Source organism: Eucyclogobius newberryi, unplaced genomic scaffold, assembly GCF_026437365.1.
Source record: "Eucyclogobius newberryi isolate DKJ021-1_F unplaced genomic scaffold, fEucNew1.0.hap1 SCAF_10, whole genome shotgun sequence".
Taxonomy (NCBI): Eukaryota; Metazoa; Chordata; class Actinopteri; order Gobiiformes; family Gobiidae; genus Eucyclogobius; species Eucyclogobius newberryi.
Genome location: NW_027315724.1, coordinates 9,193,005 through 9,210,004, shown reverse-complemented (window position 1 = coordinate 9,210,004; position 17,000 = coordinate 9,193,005). Strand labels below are relative to the sequence as shown.

General features: G+C 44.4%; 1 long non-coding RNA gene across 1 annotated transcript; it reads right to left on the bottom strand.

Moving 5' to 3' along the window:
- Positions 1-3,990: 3,990 nt before the first annotated feature.
- LOC140370456 (uncharacterized) lies at positions 3,991-5,101 on the bottom strand. The gene is made up of 3 exons (XR_011928368.1): positions 4,932-5,101; positions 4,331-4,489; positions 3,991-4,251 (listed from the first exon to the last, which is right to left on the bottom strand). It is a non-coding gene; the product is annotated as an uncharacterized lncRNA (long non-coding RNA).
- Between the last annotated feature and the right edge of the window lie 11,899 nt (positions 5,102-17,000).

Here is a 17,000-nt window from a genome sequence, read left to right as displayed (position 1 = left end):
GGCAGGGGGGATTTTGAAGCCCGAAATGGTTTTCAGGCTTCTGCACACTCCCTGAATGTTCTTCTGCTGCAGCTGCTCCTCCATCCTCCTCTTGTAGCCGGCTTCAGCCTGCCTGATCTTCCTCCTCAGCTCTTTCTGCACAGTCCTCAGCTCCTCCTTGTTTCCTGACCTGAAGGCTCTCTTCTTCTTCTTCAGCAGAGCCTTCAGTTCACGGTTAATCCATGGCTTGTTGTTTGGAAAACACCGCACCGTCCGGGAGGGAACAATGTTCTCAAAACAGAAGTTGATGTAGTCCGTGATGCACTCTGTGATGGTGTTGATGTCCTCCCCATGGCCGTAAAGCTCAGTCCAGACAGTGGTGCTGAAGCAGTCCCTCAGAGCCTCCTCGCTCTCAGCAGACCACAAGGTTGTGGTCCGAGCTGCCCAGGGAAGGGAGGAGGGAAGAAGAATAAGCCTCTTTGGTGTTGGCAAAAAACAAGTCCAATGTTCTATTGTTTCTGGTGGGGCAGGTAACATACACCCAGTATGTTGGTAGAACAGAAGAGGGAGAAGCGTGGTTAAAGTCACCAGAGACGAGGAAGAGAGCCTGTGGGTGCTGTGTTTGCAGCCTACAAGTGCAGGAGAGCAGTGCTTCACAAGCATATTCAGCATTGGCAGACGGGGCCACATAGACTGCAATCAAAATCACATGTGAGAACTCCCGGGGCAGATAATATGGCCTATAGCCAATAGTTCAATATCCTTGTTACATAGCTGCTCCCTCACTGTGCAGTGTTCGGGTTTGCACCAGCTCGTGTTCACATACACAGTGAAGGCACACACACACTTACACTAACACACACACACACACACTTAAACACACAAACACACACACACACACACACACTCATATACATACACATACACACACACACACACCAACACACACACACACACACACACTTACACTAACACACACACACTTAAACACACACACTCACACACACACACACTCATATACATACACACTGAAGGCACACACACACGGCCTTGATCCACAGCTCGGTACCACACCGTCCCACGCGGAGGGAGGCACGGGGGATTCTCTCCTTATCCATGCAGGTTTTGCTCACTGTGGGAGCGGAGGAACAATTCGACATCCGGGACTAGGATTGCAACCAGTTCATGACTCATCCATCCCGTCCATCCTACCTCCTCGGAGAGAAACCACGCCTCCTTCACCATGAAATAACACTGTATAGTCTTTGTAACCTTTGTCTTGCTCCTGGTTTTAGCTGGTAAGACACATGTCTGGTGTGCGCCGCTGACCTAGGTCCAAGATCCAGATATCTGTCGCACATTTCTAGAAACCTCTGTATAAGGCAATAAACCTTTCTACTTGGAACAGTCGTTTCTCCTGGTCATCTCTCTCCAATGCATGAACACGCAGAAGGGCACAAGACGCTAAACCCCTTCAGTACTTGGTGACCCCGACCGTGAGTCGGGGAGGATTGTGACTTTGTTAAGAGACGAGTTTCACGGGACTTTCGGCGTAAAGTCGGGGACATTTCCACCTAATCGGTTTCTCTTGGGCGCCCACTAACGACAAGGTAAGCAGAAACCTGTTAATTAAAAAATTCAAATTCTGCACATTGGATACACTAAATAAAAGGAGAAACGGGAAATGTGGAAATAAGTGACCCATTTATAATACGGTGTTGTGTTGAATAAATGGTTGAATACCGTTTATCTCCTCTCGTGGTTGACAACGCTATAGAATTATAGTCGTTATACTCAGTTTACCGTATAGGACCGTGGGGAGATAGGAGCCCCAGAAAAACGAGGGTTTTTGTCTGTTGAAACCTGGGTCACCGCAGAGGTGAACGAGTACATAGGACACCAATCTGGCCGAAATTGTTAGTTTAAGGTAATTGAATTTGTGTATTCGGCGAAATACACCAAATTTTTAGACTAAGAAGAAGAGAGTGACCAGATAATTTAGACAAAAATGGATCAAGAATTTGACAGAGAATGTGAGGAATTTTTGTGTGGTGGTGGTGACAGACGCGACTCGGACTCTGACAACTCATCAGACTCGGACACAGATCATAACGGGACAAACACAAACCCCGAATGGGAAAAAATTTACTCACACATACAAGCACAGGTATTGAGTGGGACAGAACAGAAAAGAAAGGACAAGGAAGTTGGAAGGATGAGACGCGCATGGAGTAAGATGAAATTAAAACCGACGGGGGACTGGGAGGTGCTGGCAGAAAATATACGCATGAGAGATATGAAGGCAGTACAGGAAGTGACTAAACTGAAGAAAGGGTTTGCGAATGGGAGTTGGATGGAAAGACATAGGGCAAAGAAGAAGCTTGAGAAGGCGAACAAATTCAAGACAGAGATGAATGTTGGCTTTGTGGAAAGAAAGGACACTTCAAGCGAGATTGTCCAGAATGGATAGACAGCTATGGTGGCTGATAAGATAAGACGATTTTGGTGATCGCGTGATTTAAAGGCTGTAATAGCCAAGAAACAGAATAGCGTAAAATAACGGCTGAGGTGGCCAAGAGACGCTTGGGTAGCATGAAATAGCGGTCAATTTAGCCAATAGGTATAAAAAGTAAATAAATTAAAAACCTATAGGTCCCCTTTAAGTTGTAGAAATTACTGTTTGAGCAAAGGTGGGGAGAGTTTGCGCGTTCATGTGAGGAGTATGCACGTGCACAGGCTCAGCAGAGCACAGGCTCATGGCCCGTTCACACTACAGACGCCTGCCTATTCGCGCCTATTGGCGAAGTTGGACGCAAGTACGTATGAAGAAAAACGCAAATAAGCCGCGTTCTCGACGCAAGGGAGCAGAGCCGAAAAATAATAAGCAGACGCGCGTTCGCCGAGTGCGCATGCGCAGTGGAGGTGTTGTCAGTCTGGCTTTTCTGGTATAATGGCGGATCAAAGTTGAGAAAGTGCCTTTTGCGTATTTGCTCTTCAAAGCTCAAAAACGGAGACGCTCGGCGGCGTGTCTGGATCCACCAGTGATCCGAGTTGAGTCAATACCATAATTTGCTTCAAGACTGGATAAATCTCGCTCTCAGCTGTAGTTTCGTCTGTCCCGGGTCCTGACTTGTTTTCCCGCATTGGTGAGCGGATATGTACCAGGACAACAACTACAGGCGCCTGTCCATCAGTCCATCAGGTCAGTACACAAATATTCATGTCTGAGCGCAATAATAAAGTGTATCTGCTGTGTGTGTGCTGTGTATCTGCTGTGTATCTGCTGTGTATCTGCTGTGTATCTGCTGTGTATCTGCTGTGTATCTGCTGTGTATCTGCTTGTGGTTGTGTATAAAACCAATGAAAAGTACATAGATAGTAAAAATTAAACATAGTTTTCATTCCGTTAATATTTTGTTATAGTGCACCATTTAAAATTCGATTGTGGTATATTTAATGAAAGTACAAGTAAACTAAATTTAGGCTATATAGTTATTTGTTTTATTATTCAGATCTCTTGCCACTGGGGATTTCTACAGGACAATCACCAGCAGCTTCAGGTCCACAACAGAGGACTGGACGTCCACAACACAGAGGACTGGACGTCCACAACACAGAGGACTGGACGTCCACAACACAGAAGTGTTTTTGACAAAGTGATTTTCATATTTATAGCAAAGACCACATGCTCACTCAAGATTGAGCCCAAATTTCTGGTTGTTTACACAGAATGAGATAAAGTTAAATGAATAAAACAGTGATAAGCTTCTCAGCTCTTAAGTTATCTGTTCTCTTTACTTCTGCACCTACTTGTGCGTTGTAACACTGAAATTTCCCCACTGTGTGGACTAATAAAGGATTATCTCATCTTGTCCTTGTTTGTTTTTGTATCTTAATTTGTGGTAAATAGCCACTGATTTTCCCACAGCTCTACCCAGTATTATATATATGAAAAAGATGCATGTAAACAGGATACACATTTTATAATATAAAATAATTTATTTTGTGGAAGAATAGTGGGGGACACCGAGAAAAAATAAGTCTTTCCTCTCCTGCAGAAGATGCAGCTCATTCATCTAATCTTCAGGCTCCAATGGTTCCAGATTGAAATCAAATGAACTACTTGTTATTTTACACATTCTTTTGAATGAGCTGGAACCCTCTGCAGGAGAGGAAGCAGATGGAACATGAGAAGGTCAGTCCCAGAGCGCTGCCCGCACCTCCCTCTCAAAGCTGGAGGACTCTGGCTCCAGGGACCTGTTCTTCGTGGGCCTACAAAAAAACACATATTGCAATTTAGATGGCACAGGTTAAAAAACAAATTGTAATCCAACCAAATGCTTTTACACACCTGTGGGTTCAGCAGAAGGGCCAGCATCCCCTGAAGGAGCAGGAGCAGCAGGAGCACGGGCAGGAGCAACAGGAGCACGGGCAGGAGCAGCAGGAGCAGCAGGAGCAGCAGGAGCAACAGGAGCAGGAACAACAGGGAGGGCTGAAGGCAAATCCAGATCTTCAAAAAGAACAGTGTACAGCAGTTATATTTTAGCCCAGTACATTTACTGCAATATTATTCAAACTTTTACTATTATAATACAGCATATTTAATGAGGCATACATATGTTGCTAATATCATTTTCCAGTTTCATCAGCTCTTTGATAACTTCACACACTCACTAGAAGCACAATGAGCTGTGCACTATAGATTCTAGAGCACAGCTGATTGTGTGAACATGTCTTTGAGGCTGTGGGACAATTAAATAGTCCTGACATTAGATTGTAGTCACTCATTTCACTGTTCGAGTCAGTAATTTAAGTTTTGTATCTACGTAATGTGACCTCAAATGCATCAAAGTATTTTTGAAGTCTCATTTCAAAGTGGATGAGATCTCTTGTTAGCATTAGCTCGTAGCCTAGCTCTCTGCTAGTTGAGCAGAACAACAACAAAAACAAACCCTTCCGACAGCCCTGCTGCTGCTTCTAGCCCCTTCATGTGTCCCTACTCTTCTGCACATGTCCTCTGTCTTCTGGCCCCTTCATGTGCCTACTCTTCTGCACATGTCAAACACAAACCAGCGCAAATTATTTTGGCCGTATCAACTATCAACACATAGATTTTAATTGTTTAATTTTTAAAAAAGGTGGGGGCGAGGAGGACCTGGAAGGCGGAGCTTTAGCCCTCCCTCGAGAGCTAAAGACGAGGCGATGAACAGAATTTGCGCTCAAGAGACAAAAGTTGTGATTTTGTGTGTTACAAAAATAAATTGAATTGAATTGAATTCACAAACATAAGAACTTACTTGGATGATTCAGTGCAACATAAAACAACAAAAATAAATATAAGATTCAAAATAAATGAACAAATAAATACATGAATAAATAAACAGACAAATAAAACGTAAAACATTATTTAATCAAAAATAAAAAAAGATTAAGAATCCCGACTCATGTGATTAAAAAAAATAAAAAAAATAAAATAAAATAAAAATGATACATATGGTAAAACGCAAACAGGTTACGCAATCACAACTACGAAAACAAAACTACAAAAAATGTATTTAGATACGCAGCTATATTGAGCCATGGTAAGTCACATGTCTCAACAGGAGGGATGGTATCTACAATAAATAAGACACGTTTGGACTAATGCAACGCTTACCAAAAATGGCTAATAGTGGTCCTGCATGGATCACAAAATTTGTGACGGCTATGAAGGGACACATGCCCTGTGTGGGAGATTTTAGGCAGGCAATGAGTGTAACCGCGACACCCACAGAATCTCACAACATAGAAACAGCGGCGGGTACCACACGGATACCCGACGCAACCCCCTTACAAGGACATGTAAATAATTTATTCCAAGCCATTACTGACCTGTTCCCCGCCTCGGTGACGGCCGCCCCGTCTACCTTCCCGTACCCTGGAGGTGACCCAATTGACCTATTACTCAAACTGTACTCAGACCTGGATGGACATGACTGGTCGCGACCCAGGACTGACCCCTTCTGAGACTGTGATGTTTAGGACGGCCATAATAAATGGACTCCCCCTTCCTGTTCAGACTAAGCTAAAAGGGGACCCTGACTTAATGGCAAGTGATGATGGCAGGTTCAGAAGACACCATTGTAATTTGTATGAGGAGGAGAAGAAAAAAGGAGATAATGAGATTGATAATCTAAAACAACAACTCCTTAAATTACAATTGGCACAGGCTCGCAAAGAAGCTAGTCAAGAAAAACAAGACAAAAAAGCTAATAAAAAGGAAATTAACGAAATGCCTCAAGTTCCCTTTCCCGCAGAAACTCCAGCTCCAAGCGCAGGCACCGGGAGGCCAGGGCAGGAGAAGGGGCGGATACACTGGAAGACGTGGACCACCTCGTGTGCAACCACCGCCAAATGACGGTTGCTTCATCTGTCAAGACCCCGGACACTGGGCCAGAGACTGTCCACAAAATCAAGGTCAGCAATGCGATTACTATCAGCAGGGAGGCCCGCGCAGAGGCCCTCCTGGTTCCAGAGGTGCCTATCAGAGGATGGGGCCGAAACCAGGGAGGCGCCAATGCGGGGCATGCTGCTGGAGGTTCATCTACACCGTGGTCTGGTCCACCGAATCACCCAGGCCATGGACAATACAACTAGGGGTGCCCAGGAGACCAAGGACCAGTGGCTGATGCAGGCGCCATGGTCTCCTTCAGAGTGGGAGGCAGACACATGTTAGGCCTCGTGGATACGGGGGCCACATGCTCTTCAATTAACTGCTCCTTACCCTCTTCTGCACTGTTAGCTTCTCTGGGAACCCTCAAAACCTGCATAAAACTGTTCCAATGACATTCGAGATGGCTGGACAAACTTTTGACCACTCCTTCATACACTCACCACAAACACCTGTCAACCTGCTCGGTCGAGACATTCTAATCAAGGCAGGGGCGAGCATCCTGTGCACCCTGCCGGGACTCACAGTGACATTTCCTAATGGTGAGGTGTTGTTGGGGTGTCATTCCTCTGACTCTGGACAGTGGATGTTGCAAGCAGAACCAGAACTAACACCCACTGCGAATATCTACTGGGCGCTACTTGAACCAGAGACTCCTGCCACGGGAGGTGTGTTCCGCAAATTTCAGTCGTGGAAACCCTGGCTCCTGTCCTTGAAGCCCTATTTCCGCCCCTCGATGCCTTGCACTGCACACTTTTCTATGATAGAAATGCTGACACAATTTATGAGGACGAATTCAAAGCAATTGCAGGGTTCAGATTAAGGATTTTCACTTGTATAGCGGTGCTGCTAAACAATCCGTTAATTTTTCCAAATTTGTATAGCAATTTGATAATTGCATAGCAAAACACGAAAGTGACTAACAATCAATTTTCCATTGATATAACACGATTATTTATTTAAAATGTATTTGTAAACATTCTATTAATAAAAACTCTTAACTAATTAACTTTTAAACACTTTTTAAACATTTTTTTCTTTAAATAAAACAGAAAACTTGCAAATAAAATTAGTTGTTGAACAAATTAATCAACACAAAGTCAGATGGCCTTATTTACAACTTTCTTCCATATCATCATCAATCAGATGACTATTTGCAGGAGTCTCATTTACATATTAATCGTCATTACAAAAAATATGTATTAAGCTTCTGATGGAAAAATAAAGGTTGCTGAGGTGTCCATCATGGTGTATTTTATGTTATTCAAACTGTACCGCTCTATTTGACGTTCCATTCCATTTTTCGTTTTGCTATGTGATGACGGTCCCTAAGTACCCTCGTCTCGACTCCGGCTGCACGTTTGATGACGGTCCCTAAGCACTCGTCTCGGCTCCGGCTGCACATTCGGATCAGTGTAATTCGCTGCGCCCAAAATACGCATCTGATTGTTTAAAACGAGGTTGTAGTCACTTGGCAGTGTAAATATGATTATTTTGGCTGTGTATGATCTGCAAAGACTTTTGCGTTTAGGAGCTATTGACCTCGGAAGTCCGAATCTGTGACGCTAACTTTACCGCACGTGACTCCTCCCACTTTCAGACTTGCGATCTGAGACAGCAGCGGGACTCGTCATGTCAACACAGCGTCCTCATGTGTCATGATGTTATTGATGATCGATTGACGAGTGATCAGTACTTTTAGGCGCTTTGGTTATAATTGAACACGCATTTTTGTATCGCAAAAGCTGCGATACAAAAGCACCTTTTTCTGACGAATGCATCGCATTTGAGAGAAATTGCGTCGCATTTTGCGATGCGATACCGCTTATTCTGAACCCTGATTTGATGGTCACACATGGATGTTAACATCCACACACATTTTTGCAGGCCCTGAGGGTGTGGCAGCACACTGCTCCCTGACACCAGAACAGAGTAAATGGTACAAAATGACACAGCGGTCCCGCACATTTCTCTTGCCCTGTCACCAGTGTGGATATTGATCAAATTATTGTCATGTCTGTGTCCTATTTATCATGAGTCACGACGATCTTGCTGCGTATGGGTCACAATGAACTATTCTGTGTATTTTCACTATTCTGTGTATTTTCTGATTATCTGTGGACTAGTCTAAACAATCTTAAAGCGGACGTCATAGCGAAGGTCAGGCCATTTTTATCAGACCCAAGCAACAGCTTTAGAAAACACAGCTAAATCTTGTGAAGAGTCGAATCTCAGCTGCAAGACGAACAACATGCTGCTGTTTTGCCTGTTTTTCCCTGTTTTCATCAAATAAAGAACTTGAGAACGATCTTCGCCTCTCGCAGTCTGTATAGACTAAACTTCGACAGAATTGGTGGAGGATGCGGGTCTCTCATCGTGCTTGGAAAGGAAGCATCTGAATTTTGCTCTAAACGATTCCCTTCTGGATGTCGGCTGACGACGCAGAGCGTCCAGTAACGATTCAGCTGGGAATAATGGGAGAACAAGGACCGAGCCGAAAGAGAGACAAGAGGAGTGGATTGCAAGTTTATTTTTGACTCACAATTGTGACTGGGACATTCAACAAAAGTAAGGCAGAAACCTCTTGTATTTATTACAAAAATCTGCACATTGAAAATGCTAAATTTGCCAAAACTAGACCTAAATTTTCCACATTGCATACAAGTATGAATTTAGTGAATGTTAGCTCATTAGTTTAGACAATCAGTTGGACTGATTTAAAGAAGAGTTGGACTCCAAAACACGTTGGACGTGTAAAAGTATGTACAATCAGTTGGACTGATTTAAAAGGGAGTTGGACTCCGGAAAAAATAAATAAAAATAAAACGTGGGACGTGTAGGTAACTAAAGGGAACTAAGAAAGCTATTACTTGGCTTAAAGCATTCTACTGACAAGATTAACTACCCTCTGTGGCTAGGTGGAATTTTTATTTATTTAGTTAATTTTATTTTTTCAAGTTTGTATTCTATTTACATTTTAAATTTATTTATTTTTTTAATTTGATTTTTTTATTTTTATTCGATTTTTTATTTTTATTTTAAATCTTTAATTTCAAATTTAAATTTTAATGTCATTTTTTCCCTAAAACGTATTTCATTTCATTATTATTGTTATAATTATTGTTCAAATTATAATAATAATAGTTATTATTATTAGTTTTATTGTTTTGTTTGTTTTTGAAATACCACTGACTGCCACACTTTTTTTTTTAAATTAAAAATTAAGATATAGATAAATTAAATAAATATAAAAAAATTAAATAAAATGGACCTTATTCCATTCAAAATTATTACATTTTTGAAGGATCTCGAAAACACAATCCGTGCAAATGAACAAAAACCAAAGGAAGCAAAAAAACTAACTACACAAATGAAGAACCTCTTCCAAAAATATGCAGAGAAAAGATTGATTAATCATGGTGATGAAGCAGTGGCTCCCACAGAATAACAATGGAATTGTATTCATGAATATCATCAATCTAAGGTCCTGCATTACAAAACACATCAAATTTGGACAGTGAAAGGAAAAACTGTTGACAAAAAGAAACTGAGAGAACATGAAGAAAAATTATCCTTTTCAGTGAAACTACATACAATGGCAAAAGACATTTTAATCAGAAGAGAGAGACTATTTTTGGCCAATATTCAGGTGAAACCAGAAGAGCATCAAACAATCAGAAAAAACAAAATTAAACAGAAAAACAGAGCCGCTAAGCGCATCCCTTTTGGAGTGAATAACAAAGATGAAGATTCTGGAACAGAGGAAGAGAGCGAGCAGACTGGGGTACAAGGTCGATGTCACAGCTATAGCACCCCCCCACCTCTGGCCAAAGGAGAACTGCAGTGCCCCTCCTCTGAAAACAAACATCATAGCGCATATGCACAACTGGCGAAAGAACTGAAGAAAATTATGACAGAAACGGAACAAGAAAAAACAGCTCCTCACACTTCTACTCCAGCGGCTCCTCCCCTGCAGTGCTCATCCATGGATTCATCTATGATAAGAGATACAACCAGCACCATACCACAGCTGCCAACGAAACATGCTGTAGTCTCGGGTACTCTGACTATGGTCCCGTCAGAACCCATTCAAGAACAAAGACAGATGCAGGATTTGAAGGAACAGGTGTTAGCTTTGACAACATTGGTTTCCAGCCAAAATCACATCCCCAAATTCATGCTTGAGCAAACAGTGGCTCAAAAAGATCAACTTGCCACCAATGCATGGTCACCACCTGAAGTGGCTTCAGACACAGATGAAGAAAAAAGATTACAACGACTACTGGAAAAAAAGGAACGAGAAGTGGCGGCTGATCTACGCAGGAAACAAGAAGAGATAAAACTTGGACGAAAGGGGGAAACAGTCCTAGGAACTGGGCTAATAGAAGCTAATAGTCAGAAGCAAGCACAGCAGAAACTCCACATTCAAAGAGGAGTGGAACAACAGAAGAAAACGGGTTCAGACCCATTTGTGTCAACACCAAATCAATATGTGGTGGGAGCATTCACAGGAATGGTGGATGAGCATGGATACGACAACGCTTTCCTGAGTGGAGAACTTCACCTGCTCCCCGTCCACAAGGGTACCAAGGAAGAAGAGGATGAGGTTTCTAGCAATGAAGAGGCTCCTCCTCTCATTGCACCTCTCCGAATGACTGCAAGTAACCAAGAAGTGTACCAACCATTCGCACTGAAAGATCTAGAAGGGCTGATGTTAAAACTGCCCGAACTGACACAAGGTGCGCCGGCCTTCCTCAGAACATTGACCACGAATACTGCAGGAGAAACACTTTGCTGGGGAGATGTGTCTGCAATTCTTATAAGAGCAACAGATGAGAACACGGCGGCCAGGATCCGTTCTGAAGTATCCAAACAGATTCATGCTCCAGTTAGAGCATCCACATCATTTGCCACCATAAAGCCTCAGTTAACTCAGGTACTTAAAGGAATGTATCCCACCTGCCTTCCTGACGCACTGTTGGCTCTGGAAATGAAAAATGGTGAAGACTACTTTACATATAAGCAAAGAGCTAAAGCACAGTTCCATGATGCAACTGGAGAACCAATACAACCTGGTACTGGCAACACTCTCATGTTCTTTTCTACTCTGGTGAAAGGACTACCTAAATGTGTCCAGGATCAGTTGGCTGATGTTGTTGGTCTTTACTCAAAGACAGAAAAAGAGTTTGATGCCAACTGCCAACATCACGTTGCTAAGTACCTGAAGGAAAAAAAGGGACGAAATGAGGATATGGAAAAAATGAAAATGGCAAAGATCAAATTACAACTCAAAAAGCTCCAAGAAGAGGTGAATGATAAAAAGAAGCAAAATAAGTCTGCCAAGGTAATGACTGCGGCAACAGAAGATAATCCAGTGTCAGACAGTGCCCAACAGATTGCTATGGCGGTTAAAATGGTCCTGGGACAAGTACAACCCATTATGGCACAACCACAGGCAGTCCCATCCGCCACAGGACCAAAGAACAACAAACCTGCTTCAGAAATCATCTACAATCAAGGACGTGAACGTAACACATTCTCTTGTGGAAGAGGCCGTGGGGCAGGAGCAGGAAGAGGACAAAACAGGTTCAGCGTGACTCCTGATCAGTGCTTGAACTGCTTTGGAACTGGACATTGGGTTCGAGACTGCCCCATAGGGCAAACACAAAGAGGTCAACACCAAATGGCCCCAAACCAACCTGGACAATTTCAAAGACCTCAAATGATGAATATCAGCCCACCCATGTCAAGCCAGAATCATCTACCACCCTTGCCCCTTGTGCTCTCCCTGGTTATACCACATCTTTGGGCCTTGGGGTGGCACTGTTTCTGTTTTTCACCATTATTGTTAATGCCTGTGTATTGATTATGATTGGATGCTATGCTGTCTTAGATCACTTATAGAACGCTTGATTGCATCTGCTCTTACTAGACAACCAGCTTATCTTTTGACCCTGATTACACATGCTATTACTCTGCCAAACACAAATCTAACTCTGATAGTGACAAGACTCCTATTCTTTTTCCAGAATCTGATTACTACATCCCACCATGTGTTTACACTAACTGGGGATGCTCCTTGTCTCAGACCGTTTTATGTCCATGATGGGTTATGTTTAATAAATGTTTTTTTATTGAGTTGCGATATTATACAATGATTTAATATGATTTTTAAACAGTTAGTATGTTTTTGGGGGGTTTACGTTCTATTATTTTGTGAGGTTGCGTCTGGCGCCTCTTTAGTGTGATCACATGTGGATGTGATCAAAAGGGGGAATTGTGGATATTGATCAAATTATTGTCATGTCTGTGTCCTATTTATCATGAGTCACGACGATCTTGCTGCGTATGGGTCACAATGAACTATTCTGTGTATTTTCACTATTCTGTGTATTTTCTGATTATCTGTGGACTAGTCTAAACAATCTTAAAGCGGACGTCATAGCGAAGGTCAGGCCATTTTTATCAGACCCAAGCAACAGCTTTAGAAAACACAGCTAAATCTTGTGAAGAGTTGAATCTCAGCTGCAAGACGAACAACATGCTGCTGTTTTGCCTGTTTTTCCCTGTTTTCATCAAATAAAGAACTTGAGAACGATCTTCGCCTCTCGCAGTCTGTATAGACTAAACTTCGACACCAGGACATGAGGCTCGTCAGCTGGGCCCCATGACCAAAAGGGGAGTGGAGGCTCAGGACTGGCAAAAATTTGATCGGGCTAATGTACTTTACTCTCCATTCACAGACATGTACAAAATACTGTTATCTCCTGCCATTAATGCATCCACTCTTGAGCATGTTTGTGTGACCAGGCACCACGGACCTGAGTGCACAGACCACGAAAAGGCACAGGACAACCTGGTGGAGACTCTCCCCTCTGCCTTGTGGTCCAGTGGGCCCTTCGATGTGGGATCCTGTTCGGCCGTGCAGCCTGTGGACATCGACGTTGCTCCAGGTGCTCGCGTCTACAGGTTTCAGTATCGTTGGGCTCCAGAGGCAGATCAAGGTATGAAAGAAACACGGACTGGACCGTGGGGAGTGGGTGTACTGGAACTGTCCAACTCGCCTTGGAACATCCCGCTAAGGCCGGTGCTCAAGGCAGATGGCGCTAGCTACAGGATGGCACATGACCTGCAAGCAGTGAATGACGTGACCACGACTCCCACACAACCAGTCCCTGACCCACACAGAATGTTAGCAACAATCCCACCTGACTGCAAGTGGTTCACAGCGATTGATTTAGCAAATGCTTTCTTTTGCATTCCATTACACCCTAACAGTAGACATCTGTTTGCCTTCACATATAAAGGTGTGAAACTGCAATACACGCGTTTGCCACAGGGGTTCAAAAACTCCCCTGGTCTGTTTAACCAGTGTCTTAAGTCTCTCCTGCAGGATGTGGTGTTGCCTGAAGGCTGCGTTCTACTCATGTATGTATATGACTTGCTGCTTGCTGCACCGACCGCAGAAACCTGTCTGGAGGCGACTAAATGCTTGCTGGTGAAACTGCACTCTCTTGGGTTCAAGGCCTCTCGCAAGAAGCTGCAGTGCTGCAGGCAAGAGGTGACTTTTCTGGGCAGAAAAATCTCCGCTAATGGCTCTGCTATGTCTGCTGAACATAGGACTTCCATCTTGAAACACAAAAGACCAGAAACAGTAAGAGAAATGCTCGCTTTTCTGGGACTTTGTGGCTACAGCCGACACTATTTGCCCGCTTATGTAGAACGTACTGCGCCCCTCAGACTTTTGGCAAAAGACAAAGGCATTTCTAACCTGACCTCTCCTCTGGACTGGACAGCCGAAGCCGACCAAGCATTTGTGACTCTTGTACAGGACCTGGCGTGTGCATCCGCACTCGCCACACCCGACTACACTCGCCATTCTATCTAGACGCCTCTATGACCCCATCTGTGGTAAATGCAGTTCTGTTTCAGAAATCACAAGGCCGAAGAGATGTTCTCATGTACTGCAGCATCTCCTTGGATGCAGTGGAGGCGAGATCTCCACCGTGCACGCGGTTTGCGGCAGGACTCGCCAAAGTGATTCTGAAAACAGCGCATTTGGTGATGTCTCACCCACTCGTGTTAACAGAGCATTCTGTGACTTCTTATGTTGCATCTGCTTATTTCACACTCTCGTCTCTCAGACAAACACGACTGCTGAAGATTCTGACTGCACCTAATATAACCTACCAACACACAGGCATCAACATGTCGGATGGCATGGCTCTGGACGAACACTCCTGTGAAATAGCAGTTGCACAAGATTTGCGACCACGATCTGATCTGTCCACCTCTCCCCTCCCCCATGGGAGGGTTCTGTTTACTGACGTCTGTTGTTTCAGAACTCACTCTGGGGAGCTCGCAGCTGCGGCTGCGGTTGTGGAGCACAAGGGGGGTGAGTTTCATACTCTGACCACTGTTTTTCTGACTGATAAGCTTTCTGCCCAGGCTGCTGAGGTGTTGGCCATTTGCCTCGCGCTGGAGGCGGCACCTGCACAGCCTGTAACTATCTATTCTGACTCCGCCTACGCAGTTTCGGCCGCAGTGCTTGACTTAGCTGCTTGGAAGCAAAACTGTTTTAGGACCGCGAAAGGGAAGCTATTGCTCACATGGACTTGATGCAAAGACTGGACACTGCCTTGCAAACCCCCTCCCAGGTAGCAATCGTTAAGGTACCTGGACACTCAAAAAACAGTTCACTGACCACTCTGGGGAACAATGCTGCGGACGCAGCGGCGAAACAGGCAGCTGGGTACACCCCCACATTGCAAATGGTTCTTTCTAATGTACCTGCTGACCTCCCAGACAATCCTACACATGACGACCTGGTTGCATTACAAAATGCTACCTCCTGTGAACAAAAATCTTATTGGCAACATAAAGGCGCGGTGAGGACATCTGACGGCCTTTGGACTGGCCCTTTTGGCCAGTCGGTGCTCCCAGATGGGCCTCTCCTCGAGCGCATTCTAAAAGAAACACATGAACCTGCACATATTGGACCTAGGGCTATGATTGAGTTTCCGGTGACGTCATTTCCGGTGAGTGTGTCGCGTTTTCAGAGCTATTCATTCTTAGAGCCTTTTACCGATTAATCCATGAATTATACACACTATTTACGCATCATATACACGAAAGTGAACGTTTGATTTCTCCGCAAACAATCCGGAGCCTCAAGCCGCTCGCTTTTCAGTATTTCGTGGATTAAAAAGCCCTCCTCACTCTCTAGCTCCAGCCTGAACTAGCCTAGCGTAGCCTAGCCGCTAGCGTCATGGCTGGATCTACCTTTACCTGTTTGAGCTGTCATATGTCGAGTCAGAACCCTGGCTCCTTCTCTGATGATAGGTGCGTGAAGTACAGTGTAGTGGTAGTTTAGGAGGCCAGGGTTACGGAGTTAGAAGCGCGGATCCGCTGTTTAGAGGAGCTTAAGTCCAGTTATAGTTCGGTTTTAGCGCGAGGGCTACCGGACCGCGCTGCAGGGCGTAGCATTAGCATTGGCAGTAGCAGTAAGGCCGAGCTCAGCCCCTCAGCGTCTCCCGTGCAGCCGGGACTAGACCAGGAACAGAATAGGGACCAATTTGTGACAGTTCGGAGGGGACAAGGCGCTAAACGCCGAACCTCAGAGCGCCGTGAGCTTCACGTCTATAATAGGTTTTCTCCCCTCAGCGATCACACGCCCGCTGAACACACTAGAGAAACTCTTGTAATCGGGAGTTCTATTGTTAGAGACGTGAAGCTGCCAGCTGCTAGCGTTAGGTGTTACCCGGGGGCCAGAATGGGTGACATCGAAGGAAACCTTAGGATCTTAAAGCGGAGCAGGACCCGTTTCCGGCGAGTCGTGATTCACGCAGGCGGTAACGACGCCCGGCGGAGACAATCAGAGGTGCTCAAAGTTCAAGTAGCCGCGGTGTGTGACCTAGCGAAGTCGATGTCAGACACTGTAATATTTTCTGGTCCCCTGCCCAATCGGATCAATGCTGAATTGTACAGCCGTCTCTCAGCATTCAACAACTGGTTATCCAGATGGTGCCCTCAAAACAACGTTGTCTTTATTGATAACTGGAGTGCGTTTTGGGGAAAGCCCCGGCTCATACGCAGGGATGGCATCCATCCGACTTCGGAGGGTACATCCCTTTAGTTCGGAATTTGACCGATAGTCTTAGTCGTGTTAAGTGACCATCTAGGGATGAGCCCCAGGTGCAGAGCAGCAGTTCAAGACGCTCCTCTGTCGCTGAACTCTCGCCCGTTCTGTTACATGTGAAGTGTTCAGATTCAAGACAGATAGAGACTGTGTGTGTCCCTCGTGTTCCTCGTACAAATAATGCCAAAAAGTCACATCTCAGAAAAAATATTTCAGGCGTCAGACCAAATAACTTAAGGAAAATAACAATCACAAATGACACAAATACACAAATGAATAAACACGTAAAATGTGGACTGCTAAACATTAGAGCAATTTCCTCCAAATCGCTCTTAGTTAATGAATTAATTAGTGACTATAACATAGATCTTCTAGCTCTAACTGAAACGTGGCTTCAACAAGACGACTACGTCAGACTAAATGAGTCCACCCCACCCACCCATGTTAACTTTC